Raw genomic sequence first — 27,440 nt, forward strand, 5'->3', positions numbered from 1 at the left:
CGACCGTAATTTCCCCAAATCTCAAATATCTAATTACCGCTAGTTAATTGTTAACGTAACGGCCGCATATTTACTTTCTTTATTAACTTTACCCGTTTTCAAAATTAATTTCCACCAGTTTCATTTGCATTTTTCCTTTCATTTAGATGTAACCCTTTCCTCCCTCTTTACCGACAAATTAACCTCGGTGACGATTGCTTTTCCCAAATTTCCATTAGGTATACGCGGTTTAATTTTTCCCTGTCATTAAGGTCGATAAGTGAGGGGGAGGTTACAAACCTTCACTCCAAATCTCTCGTTGCCAGCCAGCCGCTGTCCTATGGTGTCGTTCTTTACACCACCTCAAGCGTCGCTTAGCATTAGTTACAGAAATGTGTGGTTTAAGAGAAACTGCCCCAACATCGCACCCCATTCTTTTTGACTCCCTGAGCACAGTCATATTGCTAGTTGGATTGCTGGTAGCGCATTGGAACTCACAGGTGATTCCTTCCACTGATTTCGTGCCATTTTTTGTAGTCACCATTGGGAATGCTCGAAAGTCTCTGCCCACATACGAATGAGGTCTGCCTACTCATTGTTTAGGTGTGGTTGTTCCTTCGCGTTTCCACTTCACAGTCATATCATCAACAGTCGACTTGGGCAGCTTTGGAAGTGTTGAAATGTCCCTGATGGATTTTATTACAAGCTTTTATCCAATAATTAGTCCACGTTCAAAGTTACTGAGCGCTCCTGAGCCACCCATTCTGCTGTTACTGCGGCTGTGCCGTCAACACCCTGCTTCCAATCTCCTTTATGTTGGCGGGTCCACAACCCAGCGCTTCCCGCCTCTCATGACATCCAGTGATCTATTCCACATTAGATACGAACGTCCAAATACTTCTTATAAGGTACTGCATATCTGTTCAGCAACAAATTCCTCCATCTCCTCCTTCTGCTCCTCCTGTATGACACTGTCGAGCAGTTTTTCGACATCCTGGAGTCCTGTAAAGTACTACCAGCAACCTTCCCGCGCTGCTTCTGGTTTTAACAGAAGTTTTCAGTCTGTGTGATACATGTCAACATGTCAACACCCCATCATTACTTCTCCGAAGTTAACATTTATTCTTCCATAATGCCATCACGATTTTTCCTTAAGTCATATGTTTCTTAATATCTGAACATGTTTCTCACATAAACTGTCCTTTAGTCTGTTTGCAGTTTCGGTTAATTTCGTTCCCAAGCAGCTTGTACTGCAATCTTCTTACTTCAATAGTAAGATTCTTTCTTCCTTACGCTCGAGTACTTCGTGAGTCATCCGTGATTACTTCACCTCTGCTTCCGCTGTACCTACAGTGTCCTGTGTAACGCCACTTTCAATAGTTTAAACCACCACTAACTAATATTAATTTTAACTTCAATAATCAGCAGCCTCAGCTGCACCGTTTACCTAGAATTTACCTAGGTTTCAGTCGGGATAACCCAACCTTCTTCAGAATAACAGTAACTACCGTTTGTCCATAGTGGACATCGCCAAGCTAAAACTACAAATCCATAAATTATCGTCAGACTGCAAAAACTTATCTGAAACTGCCTCGGCCCCACTTCGCGACCGCGATGCGGCAGCAACGAGTGCTGGAACTCTCTTTCAAATTTTAAAGGTGGCAGGGGTGAAATACAGGGGGCGAAAGGCTATTTACAATTTGTACAGAAACCAGATGGCACTTATAAGAGTCGAGGGGTATGAAAGGGAAGCACTGGTTGGGAAGGGAGTGATACAGGGTTGTAGCCTCTCCCTGATGTTATTCAATCTGTATATTGAGCAAGCAGTAAAGGAAACAAAAGAAAAATTCGGAGTAGGTATTAAAATCCATGGAGAAGTAAGAAAAACTTTGAGGTTCGCCGATGACATTGTAATTCTGTCAGAGACAGCAAAGGACTTAGAAGAGCAGTTGTGCGGAATGAACAGTGTCTTGAAAGGAGGATATAAGATGAACATCAACAAAAGCAAAACGAGGATAATGGAATGTAGTCGGATTAAGTCTGGTGATGCTGAGGGAATTGGATTAGGAAATGAGACACTTAAAGTAGTAAAGGAGTTTTGCTATTTAGGGAGTAAAATAACCGATGATGGTCGAAGTAGAGAGAATATAAAATGTAGACTGGCAATGGCAAGGAAAGCGTTTCTCAAGAAGAGAAATTTGTTAACATCGAGTATAGATTTAAGTGTCAGGAAGTTGTTTCTGAAAGTATTTGTATGGAGTGTAGCCATGTATGGAAGTGAAACATGGACGATAAATAGTTTGGACAAGAAGAGAATAGAAACTTTCGAAATGTGGTGCTACAGAAGAATGCTGAAGCTTATATGGGTAGATCACATAACTAATGATGAAGTATTGGATAGAATTGGGGAGAAGAGGAGTTCGTGGCAGCCACGAGTGTTGTACTGGAACTCGTTGCTGCCGCATCGCGGCCGCGAAGTGGGGCCGAGGCAGTTTCAGATAAGTTTTTGCAGTCTGACGATAATTTATGGATTTGTAGTTTTAGCTTGACGATGTCCACTATGGACAAACGGTAGTTACTGTTATTCTGAAGAAGGTTGAGTTATGCCGACTGAAACCTAGGTAAATTCTAGGTAAACGGTGCAGCAAAGCTGTTGATTATTAAAATTAAAATTAATATTTATACAGTTGCTGACAGGGCCGCGAAATGTTGAAAATATTTAACTAACAAATGTGACTGCAGATGAATTCCAGTTTGCTGAATTTTAAAAGCGGACATTATCATTGTAAATAACTTTTGTGTTGGTACGTAGCTTCTTTTACATGATGGCTTCGATTCATTCGGCGTGTGATTGTTGTTTCCCGATTTTTTTGTTAGATGAGACCTAAAACTTTTCAGGATTGTAAAACTAAAATCCATGACTAACTGCGAAATAATAAGTGTTCATACTTTCAACTTCTGTATTCTCGAACATGTCAAATAACAGGTTGAGGAAATAATTCCCATCAGCTCCTGTGAGCTACATCTTCCAGACAAATACAGAGTGAACGTTAATGAAACTGTTAAATTGCAGGGACGAATTCCTAACTGGAAATGCAGGAAAGAAGGACCTATGAACAAGTGTCCGGAAATGCAACGTTGCCGCGGTAGATGTCGCTGGCCAGTGACAGTTCCCCTGGCTTTCTTTTCTTTTTTTTTTTTTTTTTAATGGCTCTGAGCACTATGGGACTTAACATCTTAGGTCATCAGTCCCCTAGAACTTAGAACTACTTAAACCTAACTAACCTAAGGACCACACACATCCATGCCCGAGGCAGGATTCGAACCTGCGACCGCAGCGGTCGCGCGGTTCCAGACTGAGGCGCCTAGAACCGCTCGGCCACCCAGCCGGCCGCTCCCCTGGCCACGTGCCGTTTATTCTTTGTGTGTTGCAGACTGTGTTATTGATCCATCGTTCTGTAAGCAGCAGACTGGTCCGGTATTCACGTCGGCAAAAAGCTGAGGTGGTGTTCGTGTAGGCCAAGCAGGTGGAAACGGTCGAGAGGCAGCACGGCTGTACCAAAACATTCTCACAGGCACCAACCATGCCACACAACATTTCAAACCCATATTGGCCGCTTTTGTGATCGTGGGACTTTTCAGAGAAACGAAGTGCAGGGAGGCGACGGACTGGAGGACCTGGCTCTGCAGCGTATTGAGACGAACCCTAGTACAAGCTCCAGGCAAGTGATCCGTCAACATAGTTAAGCCGAAGTACGATTACGTGTATCGTGTAAGACAGGGCTTAGCAACTGGCCGATTTTGAGCGCGAGTACTCGCGTCTGCTCAGGCACGTGCTCGCGAGCAGGTGCATGGTCGCGGAGTAGGGAGGGAGGGGAGGGAGGCGAAATGCGCGCGCACTTATGAATAGGACCGCAGCGTGCCTATTGAATTCGCGCCGACTGTGTAACGTTAAAAGTGCTACGATCAGCTCTAACAGTCACTTCGCTGGTTAAGAATCATGTCAAGTCGCCGTTGTGTAACCCCAACCATGCTTTCGCAGTTCAACCCCCATTGGGAGGAATTGTATCTGTTTACAGAAAAAGATGGTGTTGCAAAATGTTTAGTATGTCACAAAACGCTGAATTCTTTAAGGAAATTTAATTTGCAGTGACACTATATGTCGTACCACGCGAAAGACTACGGAAGTGGAAAATGTGATGAACCAGATCGTGCACAGGAAGTTATTAAACTTAAAAGGAAGCTATCCGAAGAAGATCTGGATGACGCAGAAAAATCAGCTGAGGCAGCTCTCAGAGTGAGCTACAAAATTGCTTTGTTTTTAGCAAAATCCCTGCGCCCCTTCACTGATGGCGATTTAATAAAAGATGTTTGGTAGTTGCAGCGGAACATTTGTGTCCATCTCAAGTTGAACAGTTTCGGATTGTGCATTATCTGACATGACCATTATGCGTCGCATACAGGACATGGCAGACGACGTCCAGAGCCAGCTTGCAAATATCTATAAAGATTTTATGGCGTATTCTCTAGCTCTGTTGATATCACTGGAACAGCGCAGCTTTCCATATTTATTAGAGGTGTTAATAGAGATCTTCAGGTGAGGAAGGAGCTCCTCGATGTAGTAGCCATGAAGAACACTACAACCGGAGGTGATATTTTAAGTAGTGTTGAAGAAAGTGTTGAAAATATAGGATTGTCGTGGAATTCTTTAGTTTCAGTGTCTACAGACGGTGCACCAGCGATGAAAGGGAAAAAAAATTAGGTTTCGTTGCGCTGTTGAAGGAGAAAATGCAAAAACTGACCGTGCCGAATAAAATAAGGGGCGTTCACTGTGTGATCCACCAGGAAAACTTATGTACAAAGAGTATCACTCCAAAAAATGTGATGAGTGTTGATGTTGGTACAACCAATTATATAAGGAAGCATGGGCTACAACACAGACAATTTAAAAGCTTTCTTGAGGATGTAGAAAGCCAGCATGGTAGCCTGCCTTATTACAGCGAGGTCCGCTGGCTTAGTCGTGGCGAATTATTAAATCGAATTTTTGCCTATTAGATGAGATAAATATGTTCATGGAAATAAATAACATGTGTGTTCCTGAATTGAAAGAGTCTTCATGGAAATGTAATCTCGCGTTCTTAGTAGATTTAACTAGCCATCTGAATGCTTTGAACATTTCACTACAAGGTAAAGATCTGCTAATTACTCATTTCATAGATCGAATACAAACTTTTAAAATGAAACTGACACTTTGGGTTAGTCAGCTGGAAACAGGAAATCTAGCTCATTTTCCTAAATTATCATCCATGCAAGATGTTCACAAAGACTATGAACGTTATTCACATAGTTTAGTTGCCCTTAAGGAAGAATTTGATCAACGTTTTCAAGATCTGACAGCACTAGAAAGTGATTCTGATCTGTTCTCCTCTCCATATTCAGTGAATATTGAAGAGATTCGTCCTGAGCTGCAACACACCTGCAGGGTGACAGAGAATACAGAGACAAATTTCAGAACAAGAAAAACATTTTGGAATTTTACAGACACTTCCCTCAGGATAGATTTCCTCATTTGCACAAACTGGCGGCTACAATAATATCAACGTTCGGTTCCATGTATGTTTGTGAATAACTGTTCTCTGCAATGAAATGTAACAAGACGCGCCTGAGAAACGCATTGTCTGATCGAAATTTAAACTGCACGCTGCGCCCACGATGGACAAGAACAATTACTCCGAACATAGACGCAATTGTAAAGGGCAAAAAGTACAACAGAGAATCCCACACTTCAGTGACACCTTTTATTGTGTAACAGTTCACAAAATAATACGAATGTAGAGGCATACACTAAGCTAATAAAATTATGTGGCACCTGTACATTCTCCTTTATTTGTTGCAGTAATAATTCGTGAGTGATATCCCTGCGTGTGGTCGCGGATTTACATTGACTGGCGGCAGCTGTTGTGTGCCCCACGTGACTCTCCCCACTCTCCTCTCTGGTCCGGTAGTGCGGGTAGCGTGCTCGCGCTGCTCCGTGCTCGCGCCTTGGTGCTCACAGCTTGCTCCGCGAGCACGTATGTTTTGAAGCCCTGGTGTAAGACATTGCATCCCATGGAGGACGCTTTGAACATTTGTTGTGTCGTGGATGCTATGCAGTTCTGTACTGTGTTCCGGGACTATTTGTTGTCGTTGCACGCACACCGTCCATTTCCAGTCACATATTCACGGGAACTTTTTTCCTCCATTCGCCGGCAGATATCAGTCTCTGCACTTTGTCGGTTTTATTATTGTTCACCCTGTATAAAACTCGTGCGGCCTTCACAGTCGAGTTCACACGGCTCCCTTCTTGAAAATGCTCTTCCCGCCAAGCAAGTGGGAACAGCAACTACGTTTGTAGGTACAAAATCTAATTTATTACAGTATTTAAATTAACTTATATGCAGGTATATTCCGTACGTAAACAGGGAAAATGTTATTGGAAGTGTTGGAAATAACTGTATAGGGTATATGGACATTGATGGTTGTCTCAAAGAACTTAAAACTGTGTTTATCTTGCCAGAATTCCCCATTAAAGCTGTGTGCCAGAATTCACCTCGCTGCGTGATTCTTCGTCTCGAACTTATTTCGTAAGGATATTCGTTCATTTATCGTATTGCAGTATATATGTAAGGTTTCTGTGTGTTATCGACGTGTGAGCAAATTACGTTACTGTCAAACAATTTTTGGTCTTGTTGTGACACAGTCTTCGCCTCTGCACAGTCTGACACATTCTTACTTGAGGTGTGGTGGGTGATGGACGTATTTAATAGTGCAGTGTGGACTTGTGATTGTACCTGTTGGATGAAGAAAGACTGATTGTAAAGGGCAACAAGGATGAATAGCACGCATGTATTAGAAAGCGAAGAGAATATAAATTTTTAATAATGTTATTACTTTCTTTTTTTTTTATTTTTGTGAAGAGAAGAAGCTTGAGGCGAGACTGCACAACTCCGCAGCTAGTTTGTCAGTGTGATTCTTCTCAGCTAGTTAACTTGTTCACTTGCTCAGAGCTGACCATCCAACTTCGCTGAATCATGCATTAACATATTAACTGATTGAGTTGTCTGATTTTTGTAGAAATTTTCTGTTAACATTGTATGCTTAAGTCATTGTTCACTTTGTTAAACATAGTGTTATTCGGACGTACGTTATCTCTGTGTAATATCTCTTTATATTCGACGAATTCTACCCTTGAATGACGTTTACTAATATTCTGTCTTCATACTCGCAGAATCCATGCGCGAAGTAGTTTCATATAAAAGCTATACCACGAGCGCATAAGTATTCTTTGTAGTACTCTCTCTGGTGGTTGTTAGAAAAAAAAAGCTTCCGAGATTGTCTTCGTGCCGATTAGCCTGAGCATTGTTTGAAGAATTGTAATCTGAATATTGAGATTTATGACAAAAGATAACTGATACGAAATTGTACCATTAAAAGGGAAAAATATATATATTGCTCCTTCATACAAAAGGTGTGTAACAATTTACATTATTTGACATTGGAGAATTAATGATATTCATCGATATATTGCGTAGTTGTTAATCAAAGCGAACTTCCGAAAGACTGGATACGAACCTGCATTTAATAATCCAAGAGCTCCATTACTTACCGAGCGAGGTGGCGTAGTGGTTAGACACTGGACTCGCATTCGGGAGGACGACGGTTCAATCCCGCGTCCGGCCATCCTGATTTAGGTTTTCCGTGATTTCCCTAAATCGCTCCAGGCAAATGCCGGGATGGTTCGTTTGAAAGGGCACGGCCGACTTCCTTCCCTATCCTTCCCTAATCCGATGAGACCGATGACCTCGCTGTCTGGTCTCCCTCCCCAAACAACCAACCAACCAAGCTCCATTACTTCTTCGGAAGGTTAAACTTCATCAAAGCCAAATATCCGCTTGATCTGAGGTTTCCCGACTGATTATACAACGCTCCCAAAATACGAGGCATTTTGAAACTTCCTGGCAGATTAAAACTGTGTGCCCGACCGAGACTCGAACTCGGGACCTCTGCCTTTCGCGGGCAAGTGCTCTACCAACTGAGCTACCGAAGCACGACTCACGCCCGGTACTCACAGCTTTACTTCTGCCAGTACCTCGTCTCCTACCTTCCAAACTTTACAGAAGCTCTCCTGCGAACCAAGCAGAACTAGCACTCCTGAAAGAAAGGATATTGCGGAGACATGGCTTAGCCACAGCCTGGGGGATGTTTCCAGAATGAGATTTTCACTCTGCAGCGGAGTGTGCGCTGATATGAAACTTCCTGGCAGATTAAAACTGTGTGCCCGACTGAGACTCGAACTCGGGACCTTTGCCTTTCGCGGGCAAGTGCTCTACTAACTGAGCTACCGAAGCACGACTCACGCTCGGTACTCACAGCTTTACTCCTGCCAGTATCTCGTCTCCTACCTTCCAAACTTTACAGAAGATATCCTGCGGTCTCCGTAATATCCTTTCTTCCAGGAGTGCTAGTTCTGCAAGGTTCGCAGGAGAGCTTCTGTAAAGTTTGGAAGGTAGGAGACGAGGTACTGGCAGAAGTAAAGCTGTGAGTACCGGGCGTGAGTCGTGCTTCGGTAGCTCAGTTGGTAGAGCACTTGCCCGCGAAAGGCAAAGATCCCGAGTTCGAGTCTTGGTCGGCACACAGTTTTAATCTGCCAGGAAGTTTCATATCAGCGCACACTCCGCTGCAGAGTGAAAATCTCATTCTGGAAACGAGGCATTTTATTTGTACAGATTAGCAGACTGCCGCAAAGCACGAGCTTGCAGAGAAGAAGAATCATCGCCTGATTTCATTCTAACAAGTAAAATTTCTGAATCATTTTGAGTGACTGAGTTATGACTGTGTTTCCTATTATGAATGATTGATTGCTCGAACGAATTGAGAACTACATAACTACATAATTACATAGATAGGAGGAAAAATTACATGTGAAATCAAACGAAGTTTTAGTCTGTCCTTTTGAACATACAGGATGAGTCCCTAACTATTGCCACCTAGAATCTCCAAAAGTATGACAGGAGATAAAATGTTTGTGCGACAACGGGGCCACAATATGACGTTGGTTTTTTGTTGCTAGGTGGGGTCGCGTTAGAGATATGAAGGTGAACTTTGTTTTCTTTTAAATGGGATGCTATAGTTTGGTACATATTTTCTGATAGCGGCTATCGAGACGAATCCAATTATGTGCAACAGTAAGGTCTTTGAAGGTCAACGAAGGTCGAAAAGGAGGCATGAACGTCCATTTACAGAAGGTGTCCGAAGTGATGACCATCGGTATCAGTAGAGTACTGCAATCTTCTTATCGTGGATTGAGTGGTATTCCGTACCACTTCAGCACTTATCGAAGTACATGCTCTGACAATTCTCTCTCGTATATCGTGCAAATAGTAAATGTTCGCCGAATTACGGCGTATCCATCTAACGTGCCACTGACATGTAGTTCGCAGCTGGTGGTCGCGTGGTAGCGTTCTCGCTTCCCGCGCCTGGGTTCCCGGGTTCGATTCCCGGCGGGGTCAGGGATTTTCTCTGGCTCGTGATGACTGGGTGTTGTGTGATGTCGTTAGATTAGTTAGGTTTAAGTAGTTCTAAGTTCTAGGGGACTGATGACCATAGATGTTAAGTCCCATAGTGCTCACAGCCATTTGAACCATTTGAACTGACATGTAAACACCATTCGATGGTTTCGCAATACAACGATGATTAAGACTAGTATGTATTCCTTCGAAGAACAAGTCGATATGCTTCTCACTTATGGAGAATACCAACGAAATTCAGTGAGAGCTAGTCTTATACGCTGAAAGAGATCCTCAACGTACTTACCCGTTACATCGTACGTTTAAATATGTGTATGATAAATTGAGAACAACTGGATCTTAAATGTATCGGAAACATATCCGGCAAAGGAAAGTTACTGACGAGGAAACGGAAACTGGTACTCTTGCCACTACGGCTGAGGTCCTTGTGTTAGTTCGCGTCAAATCGCAAGGGAACCTGGCATGAGCCAGAGTAGTGTTGTTCGTGTTCTGCATCACCATAAGTATCATCCTTATCGTATCAGTCTCCACCAAGAATTAGGTGGTACGGATTGTGTGCGTCGCACTGAATTCTGCCGATGGGCTCAACTTCAGATTCAGAAGGATGACACATTTATTAATTTGATTTTATTTACTGACGAGGCTACATTCACGAACCGTGTAAATGTTAATTTACATAACATACATTATTGGGCAAGTGAAAATCAATGTTGGCTGCGGCAAGTTGCCCACCAAATACCGTGGTTGGTAAATATACGGTGTGGGATTCTGGAGGTCAGAATTATAGGCCCCTATTTCATCGAAAGAGATCTTAATGGTAGGAAGTTCGCCACATTCCTGCAAGAAACATGAGGTCTGTTATTGGAAGAAATACCTTTAGGAACATTTCGACATTTGTAGTAATGGCCTATGGGACCAAACTGTTGAGGTCATCGGTCCCTACGCTTACCCACTACTTAACCTAACTTAAACTAACTTAAGCTGAGCACAACACACAGAGCCATGCCCGAGGTAGGACTCGAACCTCCGGCGGAGGGGAGCCACGCGGTCCGTGACAAGGCGCCTTCAGGAACAAGGAACAGAATTTGGTATCAAACACGATGGGTGTCCGACACATTTTTCGCTGATGGCTAGAAATGAGTTGCAGAGACAACTCCTCAATCGTTTTACTGGACGCGGAGTGGATGTGTCGTGGCCGGCTCGTTCGCCAGACTTGACGCCTCTGGATTTTTTTCTTGTGGGGATTCGTAAAAGACATTGTTTATAAAGACGTTACAACTACACCCAAAGATATACGAGAGAGAACTGTCAGAGCATGTGCTTTGATAAGTGCCGATGGGATGAGAAATACCACTCAATCCATGATAGGAAGATTGCAGCTCTTCATTGATACCAATGGTCATCACTTCGAACACCTTCTGTAAATGGACGTTCATGCCACCTTTTTGACCTTCGTTGACCTTCAAAGGCCTTACTGTTACACATCATTGGATTCGTCTCGATAGCCGCTATCAGAAAATAAGTACCAAACTATAGCGTCTCATTTAAAAAAGGAAGTTCACCTTCATATCTCTGACGTGACCCCACCTAACAACAGTAAAACGTAATGTTATGGCCCCTCTTGTCCCACGCAGCTTTTGTCCCACAAACCTTTCAGCTCCTATCATACGTTTGGAGTTATTCTTGGTAGTTAGTGACTCATCCTCTATACTTCATTCTAAAATCTTGGAATATCATTTCATAGGAATAGTTACTCTCGTCATTCCACTCTTTAACCATTTCGCATTGTTACATTGTAATGTCTCTTGCAGCGGTCTCTCCGCGATATTTTCAGAAATTTTATACATAAATTATGTAACTCAGTACATATCTCGAAATATCTCTTCTTATATTACCGATTATCAATGCAAAATAGTTTCAAGCCCAATTATTCCTTGGAGCGTCCATTTACTCCATGGAATAGCTTCTCTGCTATCTATGTTTTCTCTTATGAAAAGAACGGGGGAATCCTTGCCGATTTGTCGTGAAAGAAGGAGGATGTATATGTATGCATTATTGGGCTAGTCGCCATCTTGATGAGATTCTGTATGAGAAGGAATTTAATACATGAACTAAACTAAAGTAATTGTGTTCACGTATTATTTAACTGATTATTATTGACAGTGTCTGCTTACTGCGCTGTGTTGCACGGGATCAGTGGGGAACGTCTGATTTACACTGGACGAACCTGCCGTTTTGTATGCTCAAGATATCCAGTTACTTCAAATAAATAGGCTAACGCGGTCTTAGCAGCAGATCTCCGGTCTTCCCTATGTGATCACCGAAAGTTAATAATTATTACAAATGTTTCCAGGAGATCGACTGACAATTTTCGTCGCACCGAGACTTCGAAATTGCTTCACTGCCTTATGGAATTTAAGTTAAGCTCAATTTAATCAGGATAGAACAGGATTGAACTGTGTGAATGTGATAAGCCTGCTTTGTGAATGAAAATTCCCTTAACATACGCATGTTTTTACTATCCTGATCAGTGAAGCTAAATCAGGCCGGTGTGAGAGAGGTTTTTAAATTTTAGATTCCACAAAAAAATATTAAAACATCTCACAATTTATTTAGAAATTGAAATCTAGCTTAGCCACTGCCTGCATGCTGTTTGCTGTTGTGTTTTCGAGAAATCTGCAACAATGCTGTCAAGACACGAGACAAGTGGAAATTTTGATTAGGGCCAGAAAATTGCTTTGCATCAGCTGCCCATTTTATGTAACACAAGTTGTATTCAGGTCAGTTACAGTTCAGTTCAAATTAGGTTCTGTTTAGTCAAAGGTTAGCATACGAGTGTAAGTTGGATAACAGTTTGTGGATACATAGTTTTGCTAATACGCAGATTTTATAGAGTCGGCGACAAAGTTGGGCCTAATTCCACACAGAAAGAAATATAGTGGAGAGGCTACACGTATACAAAGATTACAAAACCGCTACATATCAACATTTAAACAAGGCTCTCCAGCATAAAATAACAGACATAACAACAGCTGTATACCGATGTCAAGGTGTTTTCCGTATTACATCACATCACTCATCGTTGTCAGAAAATCTTGGAAAGGATCCTTTTAGACACAGGCGGAACATGTAAATCCGCCGTAGCAACTGTCCGTCGTTCTGCGCCGGCCGGTGTGGCCGAACGGTTCTAGGCGCTTGAGTCTGGAACCCCGCTACCGCTACGGTCACAGGTTCGAATCCTGCCTCGGGAATGGATGTGTGTGATGTTAGTCTGGAACCGCGCTACCGCTACGGTCGCAGGTTCGAATCCTGCCTTGGGCATGGATGTGTGTGATGTCCTTAGGTTAGTTAGGTTTAAGTAGTTCTAAGTTGTACGGGACTGATGACCTCAGATGTTAAGTCCCACAGTGCTCAGAGCCATTTGAACCATTTTTGTCGTTCTGCACCACAGTCACACGATGCTGATAAAGATTTACCCAACTCGGAGAGGGTGTCTGCACATCTTTCTTGGCTCATTCGGATACGGTTCAATGTAGCTCGAATTTCCCGAGGCTGGTCGAATCCAGGGGGCGTGTTCTGGAGGCAAGCGAGCTTCAGGCATTGTGAAGGACAGTTTTGTTGCCAGCAGCGTTTCAGTTCATCGATGGTATTGAATTCAGTTTCTGTGAGAGTGCTGGTTGTGATGAGAGTGGAATGTCTCGATCTTAGTCTTTTTCGCTCCGCACGGAATACATCATACAGTATTGAAAGGTCAGTGTTATCAGCAATCTTTTGGTGTTCAGGCAATAGCGCGTGCTCTTCCGTCTGATATCAGGAGGTGGAATATGGCTCAGTGTAGGTAACCAGTGTGCGGGAGTGTATCGTATTGACCACTAGCAACGCGCATCACCTCTTTAAGTTGTACATCAGTGTTTTTTACGTGCGAACTTAAGCCAGACAGACGCACAGTACTCTGCTGCTGAGTATACCAGCCGGCCGGTGTGGCCGAGCGGTTCTAGGCGCTTGAGTCTGGAACCGCGCGACTGCTACGGTCGAAGGCTCGAATCCTGCCTCGGGCATGGACGTGTGTGATGTCCTTAGGTTAGTTAGGTTTAAGTAGTTCTAAGTTCTAGGGGACTGATGACCTCAGATGTTAAGTCCCATAGTGCTCAGAGCCATTTGAACCCATTTTTTGAGTATACCAAACCGAGTGTTGATACCCAAAGAGTGTCTCCCGACGACCCCCAACAGAGCTTATGGAAAATGTTGTTTCTGCTTTTGAGGTTAGCACATACTGGTGTTAAGTGCTTCTTAAAGGAAATTGTTTTGTCTAACGTGATCCCAAGGCATTTTGAATGCGTGTTAAGATGAAGTTTGTCTCCCTTAAAATAGCCATCGAGGGCTCCGTTCAAAGGTGTTCAAATACCCCTGCACTATCGACGTTTTTTCGGTAATCCTCGACAAATATCGGGCATGTCCAGCTAGAACAAATACGGTCGCTGACACCAGAACACGCTCACACTGAAGAAATACTGCCGCGACTGATCAGTGGTGCTGGGACGTCAGTGAGCGTGTGTGCTGGAGGTAATGTACGAGGCGCCGGCGGCGGCTGTGCGTGGGCGTCGCCTGCCGCGATACGGCCCCCGACACCCGGCACCGGCAGTCTTTACGGCGCTCCGCCCCTCCCCCACCCCACAGCAAGGTGCGGGCGGCAGATAAGGCGCCCGCCACGCCTCTGCTCTCCTCGTAAACGCGGCTGCCGTCACCGCCGCGGGAGCCGCAGCTGAGCGGAGCCACGGCCCGCTCCCATCGTCGGCTGAGGCAGTGCCGAACACTGCACAACGCGACGCAGAGCGTGCTGCGGCCACAGCGGCTCAGCACGCAAGCCCGGGCTACGGCGGGGAACCGTCTCAGTAATCTAGTCTGCCCCCGAGCTACACTGAGCGGGATAGCGATATGCATGTGCATTTTCAACTTCTCGCGGCGTAATAAATAACCCATTAAATTTCGGGCATGCAGCCGCGCAAATAAAATTTCCTGCACCGATATTTCGGCCGCGTATCGTGCGGCCATCCTCAGAGTGAGACCTGTAACTAGCACTATTGGTTCATCAACGTATTTTTCTGCCATATATTTAGCTTCCTTATTAAAATCATTGTTAGGAAAATGTAGACACAATGTAGAAACAATTAAAATCGCTCAAAAGAGGGAAGGCCGCTGGACCTGATGGGATACCAGTTCGATTTTACACAGAGTACGCGAAGGAACTTGCCCCCCTTCTTGCAGCGGTGTACCATAAGTCTCTAGAAGAGCGTAGCGTTCCAAAGGATTGGAAAAGGGTGGAGGTCATCCCCGTTTTCAAGAAAGGACGTCGAACAGATGTGCAGAACTATAGACCTATATCTCTAACGTCGATCAGTTGTAGAATTTTGGAACACGTATTATGTTTGAGTATAATGACTATTCCGGAGACAAGAAATCTACTCTGCGGGAATCAGCATGGGTTTCCAAAAAGACGATCGTGTGAAACCCAGCTCGTGCAATTCGTCCACGAGACTCAGAGGGCCATAGACACGGGTTCCCAGGTAGATGCCGTGTTTCTTGACTTCCGCAAGGCGTTCGATACAGTTCCCCACAGTCGTTTAATGAACAAAGTAAGAGCATATGGACTATCAGACCAATTGTGTGATTGGATTGAGGAGTTCCTAGATAACAGAACGCAGCATGTCATTCTCAATGGAGAGAAGTCTTCCGAAGTAAGAGTGATTTCAGGTGTGCCGCAGGGGAGTGTCATGGGACCATTGCTGTTCACAATATACATAAATGACCTGGTGGATGACATCAGAAGTTCACTGAGGCTTTTTGCAGATGATGCTGTGGTGTATCGAGAGCTTGTAACAATGGAAAATTGTACTGAAATGCAGAAGGATCTGCAGCGAATTGACGCATGGTGCAGGGAATGGCAATTGAATCTCAATGTAGGCAAGTGTAATGTGCTGCGAATACATAGAAAGATAGATCCCTTATCATTTAGCTACAAAATAGCAGGTCAGCAACTGGAAGCAGTTAATTCCATAAATTATCTGGGATTACGCATTAGGAGTGATTTAAAATGGAATGATCATATAAAGTTGATCGTCGGTAAAGCAGATGCCAGACTGAGATTCATTGGAAGAATCCTAAGGAAATGCAATCCGAAAACAAAGGAAGTGGGTTACAGTACACTCGTTCGTCCACTGCTTGAATACTGGTCAGCGGTGTGGGATCCGTACCAGATAGGGTTGATAGAAGAGATAGAGAAGATCCAACGGAGAGTAGCGCGCTTCGTTACATGATCATTTAGTAAACGCGAAAGCGTTGCGGAGATGATAGATAAACTCCAGTGGAAGACTCTACAGGAGAGACGCTCAGTAGCTCGGTACGGGCTTTTGTTAATGTTTCGAGAACATACCTTCACTAAAGAGTCCAGCAGTATATTGCTCCCTCCTACGTATATCTCGCGAAGAGACCATGAGGATAAAACCAGAGAGATTAGAGCCCACACAGAAGCATACAGACAATCCTTCTTTCCACGAACAATACGAGACTGGAATAGAAGGGAGAACCGATAGAGGTACTCAGGGTACCCTCCGCCACACACCGTCAGGTGGCTTGCGGAGTATGGATGTAGATGTAGATGTACAACATTCCTAATTCTATGGATTTTATTCAGAGACTTAGCAATGTCAGGCTAAATAATACGGATGTGCTTGTTACTTTTGACGTGGTATCATTATACACCAAGGTACCTTTCGAGGACTCCTCATCTCTTATCGGTCAATATTTTGATAAGAACATTATGGCCTTATTTGAATATGTGCTTTTATCATCTTATTTTCAGTTTAATGGTGAATCTTATGAGCAAATTGATGGTGTTGCCATGGGACGCCCCCTCCCCCCTCTCGTAGCTAATTTATTTATGGAAGACTTCGAGGACAAGGCACTGGACTCGGCAAGTTTTAAACCAACGATCTTCTAGAGGTATGTGGACGACGCATTCGTGGTATGGCCCATTGGATGAATTACATCGATTTCTTGAGCATTTGAATTCCATTCATGCTAGCATTAAACTTACTGTGGAAATAGAAAAACGGCCTTGCCGCAGTGGATACACCGGTTCCCATGAGCTCACCAAAGTTAAGCGCTGTTGGGTGTGGTTGGCACTTGGATCGATGACCATCCAGGCCGCCATGCACTGTTGCCATTTTTCGGGGTGTACTCAGCCTCGTGATGCCAATTGAGGAGCTACTCGACCGAATGCTAGCGGCTTCGGTCAAGAATACCATCCTAACGACCAGGAGAGCGGTGTGCTGACCCCACGCCACTCCTATCCGCATCCTCCATGAGGATGACACGGCGGTCGGATGGTCCCGGTAGGCCACTCGTGGCCTCAAGAGGGAGTGCTTTTTTTATGGAAATAGAAAAAGATGGCTGCCTCCCGTTTTTGGATGTTGTCGTTCGCCATAAAGGTGATGGCACATTAGGACATGCAGTATATGAGAAACCAATACACACAAATCTATATCTTCATGCCAGTAGCTGCCATCACCCTTCACAGACCATAGGTGTCCTTAAGACCTTAGTGCATCGAGCACACTGTATATCTGATAAAGACAATTTTCAAGAGGAGCTCACATACCTCAAGAGCATTTTCTCCACAACAAATTCGGAGAGCATTCGATGCAAAACCTAAAATTCAGGTATGTGATGGGGAATAAGGTAGTAATTCCTTCAGATCTAGTGCGTTTTTGCCCTATGTGGATGCTCTTTCCTCGAAGATAGGCTGCATTCTTGAGAAACACTGTGTTAAGGTGATCTTCTGGCCCCCCAAGAAGATTCCAGCTTTACTCGGCTCTGTGAAGGACGATTTACAGCTTCCTAAAGCGGTGTGTATCAGATTCCTTGTGGAAATTGTGAGAAGTCGTACATAGGTCAAACAACACGCAACATTCATGACAGGTGTCTGGAGCATCGAAGATAAACATGCTTATTACAGCCAGACAAGTCAGCTGTGGCCGAACATTGTATTGATACAGGGCATTCCATGAATTACAGTGATGTGAAGATTTTAACATCCAACTCTTCTTTTTGGGAATCTGTCTTCAAGGAAGCTATAGAGATTAGATTAGCTAATAATAGTAAGATGACAAGAACTATGCCACTTACATGAAGTCATTAAAGATCACCTAACTCACATTGAGCGAACAGTAGGGCTGAACAAAATGACTGACAAGGCACAATGCATCTTGTAGATGGTATAGTATGGACATATTGGAATAATCATTGTTGGGTGATGGTTTTAAAGTAATTCACACGACATGATAACTTTGTGGAAATGCGTCGATTTACTGGAGGCTAGTTTATCCCAGGGAAGTACCCAGAAATGACCGCGGCGCGGGGCTGGGGAGTGGCAAGGGGAAGCAACAATAGGCAGCTTAGCGTGACTGAAGCTCAGAGAAAGCGGTAACGGGGCGTGGCCTCCAGCTGCCTTAAGATGAGTGACAGTGAGTGACTGGGTGACACCATGCTGGTGTACCGGGAACTTGTACACCTGTTGATAAATGTCAGTCGTCCAGTTTTCAGTGAAAGATGCAAGAAAGCCGAGCAAAGCTATGGTGGAGCAGTCAACAGAGGTCAAAATATGCGTGTTTGTGACTACAGCAACTTCATGCTGAATTCACGGTCCGCAGAGTCTGAAGTAAATCAGGTGAAGAGCTGCAGAATGAAATACACCGGCCTCCGACGGGAACGTAGGACCAAGGAATTTGAAGTACTCTCCTGGCAGTCAGAATTCCGGAAAAATTGGTGTTTGTGCAGACACTAACCTTGATGGGCGGCCTGGGAGGAGCTAAATAGCAGAAGTTAAGAGGAAGGGAAATTTTGTGGGAATTTGTTCACTTCCCAGAGCAGGCATTGGTTGGCACTGGGAAGCAACGCATAATTAATGCGACTTGCGCTGCAATTGGCGTAAGTGATTTTGCTGGAGGGGAAACCAAGGTGAAGAGCGAACTGGGAGAAGTCCCCTTAGAGGTCTTCCGTTCCCAGCTTGCCTAGAGTGCGGACGTGGCGTTCTTTACTCAGCTTGCCTGAGAAAGGGTGAGCATCTCTGCAGTTTAGGACTTAGCAAATGGAACGATTGAGCTTGGAGATAGGAAGCTTTGGTTCAGCTATATACTGAGCAAGATAGCTGGGAGTGAATAGACCAGTGCAGCCTTGCAGCACCACGAGGTCGGCCGATGTCTGCACAACGACGCTGCTCCGCCACGCTGTATTCGGTGATATTGCACCCTCTCCAGCCACTGATTAATTTGTTGGATCACGTCGGCAAAGTTTCCACGAGGGTTTCATGGGCCGTGTACTGTAGAATTCTTCTCGCACTTCGCATTACGCCTGGGTCAGTCGATAGGAATTACTTTTGAGTTATCGCGCTTTACTCCACGCAAACGCAATTTATTACCACTGCCTGATAGGAGAGTCATGTAATGTGATGATTGAAGGTCGTGAGTTAAAAATAAATCTGTGCTAATCGACTGCATCTGTTTATCAGTCAAGTAGTTGAAATCTCAAGTCACTTTCTTAATTAATTTTATGTTCAACATTTGCATCTGGTGTTCAGTAGCTGAATATAACATCAATGTGCACCCCTTTTAATTAAAAGGGATCAATTCTGAATTAATTAATGTCAACACTGCCACCACAGTTCAATCACGAGTTACAGGGCCTTATTACTTTCGTTGCGTTATCCGACATTGCGGCAGTTTTGCACTCTCTGTTGATCTGTTAGTCAATTACCTGGGGTGAACACACACCAAAACCAGATAAGTGACGGGTGGGATGTTACATAATTTAATAAATAGAGATAGTGGTTTTAATTTGGACAAAGCATGGAATCCTATTCTCTTCTTGTCTAAACTATTAAACTGCAGATAAGTCGTCATGGTGTCAGCGCCGCCGATCATACATCGATAAGCGAATCGAATGTCTGTACTCCTTCGCCACAGGCGGCGGATGTGTAAGCGTATTTCTCTGCCGCCGACCAGCATCTGTGACCCGCATGCGCAGTACCGCTGCGGTGGAGAATATAAGGCCGCGCTTGGCATCTTGTCGTCAGTCTTGAAACTCACTCTGAGGATGACCGGACGATACGCGGCCGAGATATCAGTGGAGGAAATTTTATTTGCGCGGCTGCATACCCGAAATTTAATGGATTAGCGATATGCATGTTTGCAGATACCGGTAGTGGTGTGCAAAAGGTATAAAAGGGCAATGCGTTCGCAGGGTTGTCATTTGTACTCCGGTGATTCTTGTGAAAACGTTTCCGACGTGATTATGGCCGCATGACGAGAATTAACGGACTTTGAACGCGGAATGGTAGGTGGAGGTAGACGCATGGAACAGTCAATTTCGGAATTCGTAAGGGAATTCATTAATCCGAGATCCACAGTGTCTAGAATTTGCTGATAATACCAAATTTCATGCATTTGAAAAACATTGGGAATATCATAAAGATATGTACAGCCTGTTCGTCGATTTTCAACGTGCATATGACAGCATCCACAGGAATACCTCATATAATGGAATGCGGGACTTCAGAATCCCCCAGAAGTTAGTGAGAATGATGCAAGCTTGTATGGAAGGATCAAAGGCAGCAGTACTTTTCCGAGGAGCCACATCAGAAACATTCGAGATTGAGACAGGCCTCAGACAAGGGGATGCTCTCTCATGTGTTCTGCATTGTCATCTTAGAGAAAGTAATAAAAGAGTGTAGCCAAGAGGAGTGGGCTGGAGTAGAGATGGACGGTAACTTCAATTGTCTCGCATATGCAGATGACATTGTACTATTAAGTGAATCAAAGCACGAGTTGAAAGAAATGTACCAGAAAATGGACAATAATGCACAGAAAGTAGGGCTCAAAGTGAATTGAGACAAAACAGAGTTCATGCAGTTAGGAAGAAGACAAGAGCAGGTAGAATTTCTTGAGATAGATGGCAAGAGGTTCAAGAGAGTAGACCAGTTCAAATACTTGGGATCTTGGTTTACCACGGACAACAACATAAAAATGGACATCAAGGAAAGAATAGCAGTGGGAACGAAATACATGCATTCCCTCAAAGAGACGCTTGGTTCTAAATCGATCTCAGTGAACACTAAGATGAAAATCTACAACATAGTGATATGCCCAGCAGTAATGTACGGTTGGGAAATATGGAGCACGACTAAGAGAGAAACGGAAAAACTATTAATATTTGAAAGAAGAGTAATGAGGAAGATATGGGGACCAGTTTTAGATAACTGAGAATGGAGGATGAGGAAAAATGAGGAAATCTACCTTATGATGCGACAACCAACTATCCTACAGAAGATATAGAGCAAAAGAATACAATGGGTGGGCCATGTAGCCCGTATGCCAGATGGAAGACAGGCGGAGATGGCACTAGCGGGGAAACCAAACACCAAACGCCCCATTGGACGACCAAGGCAGCGCTGGATGGACGGCCTGGCGAAGGACCTTTGCAGCCCTGGGAACTGCAGACACCTGGAGGAACCGGGCACAAAACAGGAATGAATGGAGGCAGTTTGTGGAAGCAGAGCGTGGTCTGCAGGGCCTGTGATCGCTGAACATCTATAATGCATTACCTCTCACCACGAATAACGTAGTGACAGACGGCCGTCACTTAAAGACGGAGTGCAGCGGCGTTTGCGTAGAGTCATCGGTGCTAACAGACAAACAACACCGCGTGAAGTGATCGCAGAAATCGTTGTGGGTTGTACCACGAATGTATCCGTTAGGACACTGCGGCGAGATGTCGCGTTAGAGAGTTGTGGCGGCAGACAACCGATGAGAGTGCCTTCGCAAACAACACGACACCGCCTGCAGCGCCTCTCTTGTGCTCGTGAGCACATCGGTTGGACCCTGTTGTTGTTGTGGTCTTCAGTCCTGTGACTGGTTTGATGCAGCTCTCCATGCTACTCTATCTTGTGGAAGCCTCTTCATCTCCCAGTACCTACCGCAACCTACATCCTTCTGAATCTTCTGCCCTCCAATACTAAATTGGTGATCCCTTGATGCCTCAGAACATGTCCTACCAAACGATCCCATCTTCTAGTCAAGTTGTGCCACGAACTCCTCTTCTTCCCAATCCTATTCAATACTTCCTCATTAGTTATGTGATCTACCCATCTAATCTTCAGCATTCTTCTGTAGCACCACATTTCAAAAGCTTCTATTCTCTTCTTGTCTAAACTATTTGTCGTCCATGTTTCACTTCCATACATGACTACACTCCATACAAATACTTTGAGAAACGACTTCCTGACATTTAAATCTATGAAACTTCCTGGCAGAGTAAAACTGTGTGCCCGACCGAGACTCGAACTCGGGACCTTTGCCTTTCGCGGGCAAGTGCTCTACCATCTGAGCTACCGAAGCACGACTCACGCCCGGTCTCACAGCTCTACTTCTGCCAGTATCTCGTCTCCTACCTTCCAAACTTTAAATCTATACTCGATGTTAACAAATTTCTCTTCTTCAGAAACGCCTTCCTTGCCATTGCCAGTCTACATTTTATATCCTCTCTACTTCGACCATCATCAGTTATTTTGCTCCCCAAATAGCAAAACTCCTTTAATACTTTAAGTGTCTCATTTCCTAATCTAATTCCCTCAGCATCACCCGACTTAATCCGACGACATTCCATTTTCCTCGTTTTGCTTTTGTTGATGTTCATCTTATATCCTCCTTTCAAGACACTATCCATTCCGTTCAACTGCTCTTCCAAGCCCTTTGCTGTCTCTGACAGAATAAATTTTCTAACCTACCTGCCCGATTAAGGGATCTGACATTCCACGCTCCGACCCGTAGAACGCCAGTTTTCTTTCTCCTGATAACGACATCCTCTTGAGTAGTCCCCGCCCAGAGATCCGAATGGGGGACTATTTTACCTCCGGAATATTTTACACAAGAGGACGGCATCATCATTTAACCATACAGTAAAGCTGCATGCTTTACGGCCGTAGTTTCCCTTTGCTTCCAGCCGTTCGCAGTACCAGCACAGCAAGGCCGTTCTGGTTAGTGTTACAAAGCCAGATCAGTCAATCATCCAGACTGTTGCCCTTGCAACTACTGAAAAGGCTGCTGCCCCTCTTCAGGAACCACACGTTTGTCTGGCCTCTTAACAGATACCCCTCCGTTGTGGTTGCACCTACGGTACGGCTGTCTGTATCGCTGAGGCACGCAAGCCTCCCCACCAACGGCAAGGTTGGATCCTAGACGACTGGAAAACCGTGGCCTGGTCAGTCGATTCCCGATGTCAGTTGGTAACAGCTGATAGTGAAGTATGAGTGTGGCGCAGACCCTGCGAAGCCGTGGAGCTAAATTGTCAACAACGTGCAGTACGAGCTGGTGGTGGATCTATAGTGCTCAGAACATTCTGGAACATTTCGAGTGTATGATTTGGCCATCCAGATCATGCAACATGAATCCCATCCGACGTGAAGGGGAGGTCAGTTCGTGCACAAATTCCTGCACCGATATCGCTTTCGCAATTATGGCGACTATAGGGGCAGCACTGGTCAATATTTCTGCAGAGAACTTCCAACGGCTTGTTGAGTCCACGCTACGTCAAGTTGCTGCACTTCTTCTGTAGTGGTCAATCCAAGGATTGGTTTGCAACAGCTACAATGGCAGCTTGTCTCCATTCTGTGCGTCTTTCAGCTTTTCTCTTCATTTCTTTATAGATGTCACATGCCACATCTTTCACGATTTGATCCATGTACCTCAGTCGTGGTCTTCCTCTTGGTCTTTTTCCCTCGACATATCCCTCTATGATTGTGTTCAGGAGTCCTTTATGTCGTAATAGATGGCCTGTAAATTGCACTCTTCTTTTAACAATGAAACTCCAGAAGCTTCTCTTCTCACCTGCTCTTTCCAGAACCACTTCGTTGGTGACCTTGTCAATCCATTTTATTTTGAGCATGCGTCTATAGCACCACATTTCAAAAGAATTTAGCTTCTGCTGTTCCTCTGTCCCGAGAGTCCATGTTTCACACCCATAGCATGCCACACTCCACACATATGATTTCAAAAATCTTTTCCTGGTTTCAAGGCTGATGCTCTTAGACGTTAATATGTTTTTCTTCTTGTTAAAAGCAGCCTTTGCTTGAGCTATTCTACTTCTCACTTCTGCCTTGCTCCTTCCATCCCTGGTAATATTACTGCCCAGATAAGTAAATTTATCAACTTGTTCAAGCAGTTCATTGCCTACATGAACTTGGACTTTCACTTGATCTTCTTTGTCGCATGCCATTACTTTTGTTTTTGCTTTATTAATTCTCATATTATATTCTTCACCCATAACTTTATCCATTCTATTCAGTAGGACTACAAGATCTTCTTCACTTTCAGCCAGGACAGCTATATCATCGGCATATCTTATCATATCTATTCGTTGGCCATGAATTACTACACCTGTCTGTGAATTTTCCCTTACTTTTTTCAGCGCCTCTTCAATGTATACGTTAAAGATAACAGGGGATAGTGCGCAACCTTGTCGGACACCTTTCCTTATCTGCACCTCTTCTTGTTTTGTCCGTCCACGGATAACTGCTGTCTCGTTTTTGTACAGGTTCCATATCATTTTTCTATCTTTATGGTCTAGTCCTACTTTTTTGAGTACCTCAAACATCTTATCCCACTTAACATTATCAAAGACTTTCTCTACATCTACGAAAGCTATGTATGTTTTCAGGTTCTTGCTGCACTACGCCGGGCAAAATAGAGGTCCGGCACGGTATTAGGAGGTATCTCATGACTTTGATCACCTCAGAGTAAAGAACAACCTTCTCTACTTGCGCAGCACTAAAAAAGTCACTCCAGTTTTATTTACCAAATAACTGAGACGAAATCGGAGTGTACACTAGTAAACCAAAACATTATTACCAGCCCATGCCGCCTTGAGCGTTGCGGCCACGTGTACAAAAGTATGTAAGCGAAGCATACATGGACGGGGGAGCACTCTAGCGAAGATACGGGCTGCAAATGGAGAAATCCATTGAGATAAACGACTCTGCGACTCTGACAAAGGGCAGATTATTATTACGCAGAGTCTGTGAAGGAGTATCTTGAAAGCGGCGAAACTGGTCGAATGTTCACGTGCTACTCTCGTGAGTCCTACGGAAAGAGGTAGGACAGTGAAACTACCACAAGGCGCTAAATGGTTGGGCGCACGAGACTCTTCACAGAACGTGGGGTCCGGAGGCTGGTCTGCTCTGCAAAGTGGGACAGATGGTAATCTGTGGCATCTCTGCCGAAGCAGTACAATGCTGCTTTCATGCACAAGTGTTTCATAGCACACCGTTCACCGTTCGGCGGACCACCTCTACATGTTCACATGTTGACTCAGCGACATCGTCAATTACGATTATTCAACTGTTCAACTGTGTGTGAATTCCTATGGAACCAAACTGCTGAGGTTATCGGTCCCTAGATTTACACTACTTAAACTAACTTATGGTAAGAACAACACAGACACACCCATGCCCGAGGGAGGATTCGAACCTCTGGCGGGAGGGGTCACGCAGTCCGTGACATGGTGCCTCAAACCGCTCGGCCAATCCGCGTGGCAGTTAAGATTGCAGTGAGCATGAGACCAGCGGGATTCGACCTTCGATCAACGAGAATGCTACTGTACCCTGTGCAAGCTTCTTCATCTCCCAGTACCTACTGCAGCCTACATCCTTCTGAATCTGCTTAATGTATTCATCTCTTGGTCTCCCTCTACGATTTTTACCCTCCACGCTGCCCTCCAATACTAAATTAGTGATCCCTTGATGCCTCAGAATATGTCCCACCAACCCATCCCTTCCTCTGGTCAAGTTGTGCCACAGATTTCTCTTCTCCCCAATTCTATTCAATACCCCCTCATTAGTTATGTGATCTACCCATCTAATCTTCAGCATTCTTCTATAGCACCACATTTCGAAAGCTTCTATTCTCTTCTTGTCCAAACTATTTATCGTCCATGTTTCAGTTCCATACATGGCTACACTCCATACAAATACTTTCAGAAACGACTTCCTCACACTTAAATCTATACTCGATGTCAACAAATTTCTCTTCTTCAGAAACGCTTTCCTTTCCATTGCCAGTCTACATTTTATATCCTCTCTACTTCGACCATCATCAGTTATTTTGCTCGCCAAATAGCAAAACTCCTTTACTACTTTAAGTGTCTCATTTCCTAATCTAATTCCCTCAGCATCACCCGACTTAAGTCGACTACATTCCATTATCCTCGTTTTGCTTTTGTTGATGTTCATCTTATATCCTCCTTTCAAGACACTATCCATTCCATCCTTTGCTGTTCGTTATCTATATAAACGTTTTGGGGGACAATCTGAGCAGCCGTCTTCGGTTGTTTGCAGATGACTCTGTCGTTTATCGACTAATAAAGTCATCAGAAGATCAAAACAAACTGCAAAACGATTTAGAAAAAATATCTGAATGCTGCGGAAAGTGGCAGTTGACCCTAAATAACGAAAAGTGTGAGGTCATCCACATGAGTGCTAAAAGGAACTCGTTAAACTTCGGTTACACGATAAATCAGTCTAATCTAAAAGCTGTAAATTCAACTAAATACCTAGGTATTACAATTACGAACAACTTAAATGAGAAAGAACACATAGAAAATGTTGTGGGGAAGGCCCGCATCTCGTGGTCGTGCGGTAGCGTTCTCGCTTCCCACGCCCGGGTTCCCGGGTTCGATTCTCGGCGGGGTCAGGGATTTTCTCTGCCTCGTGATGGCTGGGTGTTGTGTGCTGTCCTTAAGTTAGTTAGGTTTAAGTAGTTCTAAGTTCTAGGAGACTTATGACCACAGCAGTTGAGTCCCATAGCGCTCAGAGCCATTTGAACCATTTGTTGTGGGGAAGGCTAACCAAAGGTTGCGTTTTATTGACAGGACACTTAGAAAATGTAACAGACCTACTAAGGAGACTGCCTACACTACGCTTGTCCGTCCTCTTTTAGAATACTGCTGCACGGTGTGGGATCCTTATCAGGTAGAACTGACGGAGTCCATCGAAAAAGTTCAAAGAAAGGCAGTACGTTTTCTATTATCGTGAAATATGGGAGAGAGTGTTACAGAAATGATACAGGATTTGGGCTGGAAATCATTAAAAGAAAAGCGCCCTTCGTAGCGACGGAATCTTCTCACGAAATTCCAATCACCAATTTTCTCCTCCGAAAGCGAAAATATTTTGTTGACACCGACCTACATAGGGAGAAACGATCTCCTCGTTAAATAAGGAAAATCAGAGCTCGTACGGAAAGATGTAGGTGTTCATTCTTTCCGCGGCTATACGAGATTGGAATAATAGAGAATTATGAAGGTGGTTCGATGAACCCTCTGTCAGGCACTTAAATGTGATTTTCAGAATATCCACGTACATGTAGATGTAGATGAAATGGAACCTCAGACTATGACTTTGCTTGGCACCCCACCTGTTGTGTACATAGTTCCGCATAGTCAGCGCGTACACATCTTTCCCACTAGAGCGCGCCCCACGAAGCACAACAGCGCAGGCGCAGCGCTCGTCTGTCTCCACACTACGAGATGGCACTGCCATAGGGACAGACCAAATTCTGCTTCCGCCGATTCGCATATTAATATGTAACGCAGCCAATGAGATTGCTGCTAACTTAGAACCTTTTCTCCTCACGGATCACACTCGCGATGTGATACATGAATGCGTGAGGTATTATAACGAGTGTACAGACCTCCAATTAGCCAGTCTGCATTTGTCTGCACCAGTCTGTACCAGTCTTTATTTGTCTGTACCAGTCTATAGTCAAGTTTCAGTCTGCGCCTAATACGATTACC

The sequence above is a fragment of the Schistocerca cancellata genome, chromosome 8 (genome assembly GCF_023864275.1).
Source record: "Schistocerca cancellata isolate TAMUIC-IGC-003103 chromosome 8, iqSchCanc2.1, whole genome shotgun sequence".
NCBI lineage: Eukaryota > Metazoa > Arthropoda > Insecta > Orthoptera > Acrididae > Schistocerca > Schistocerca cancellata.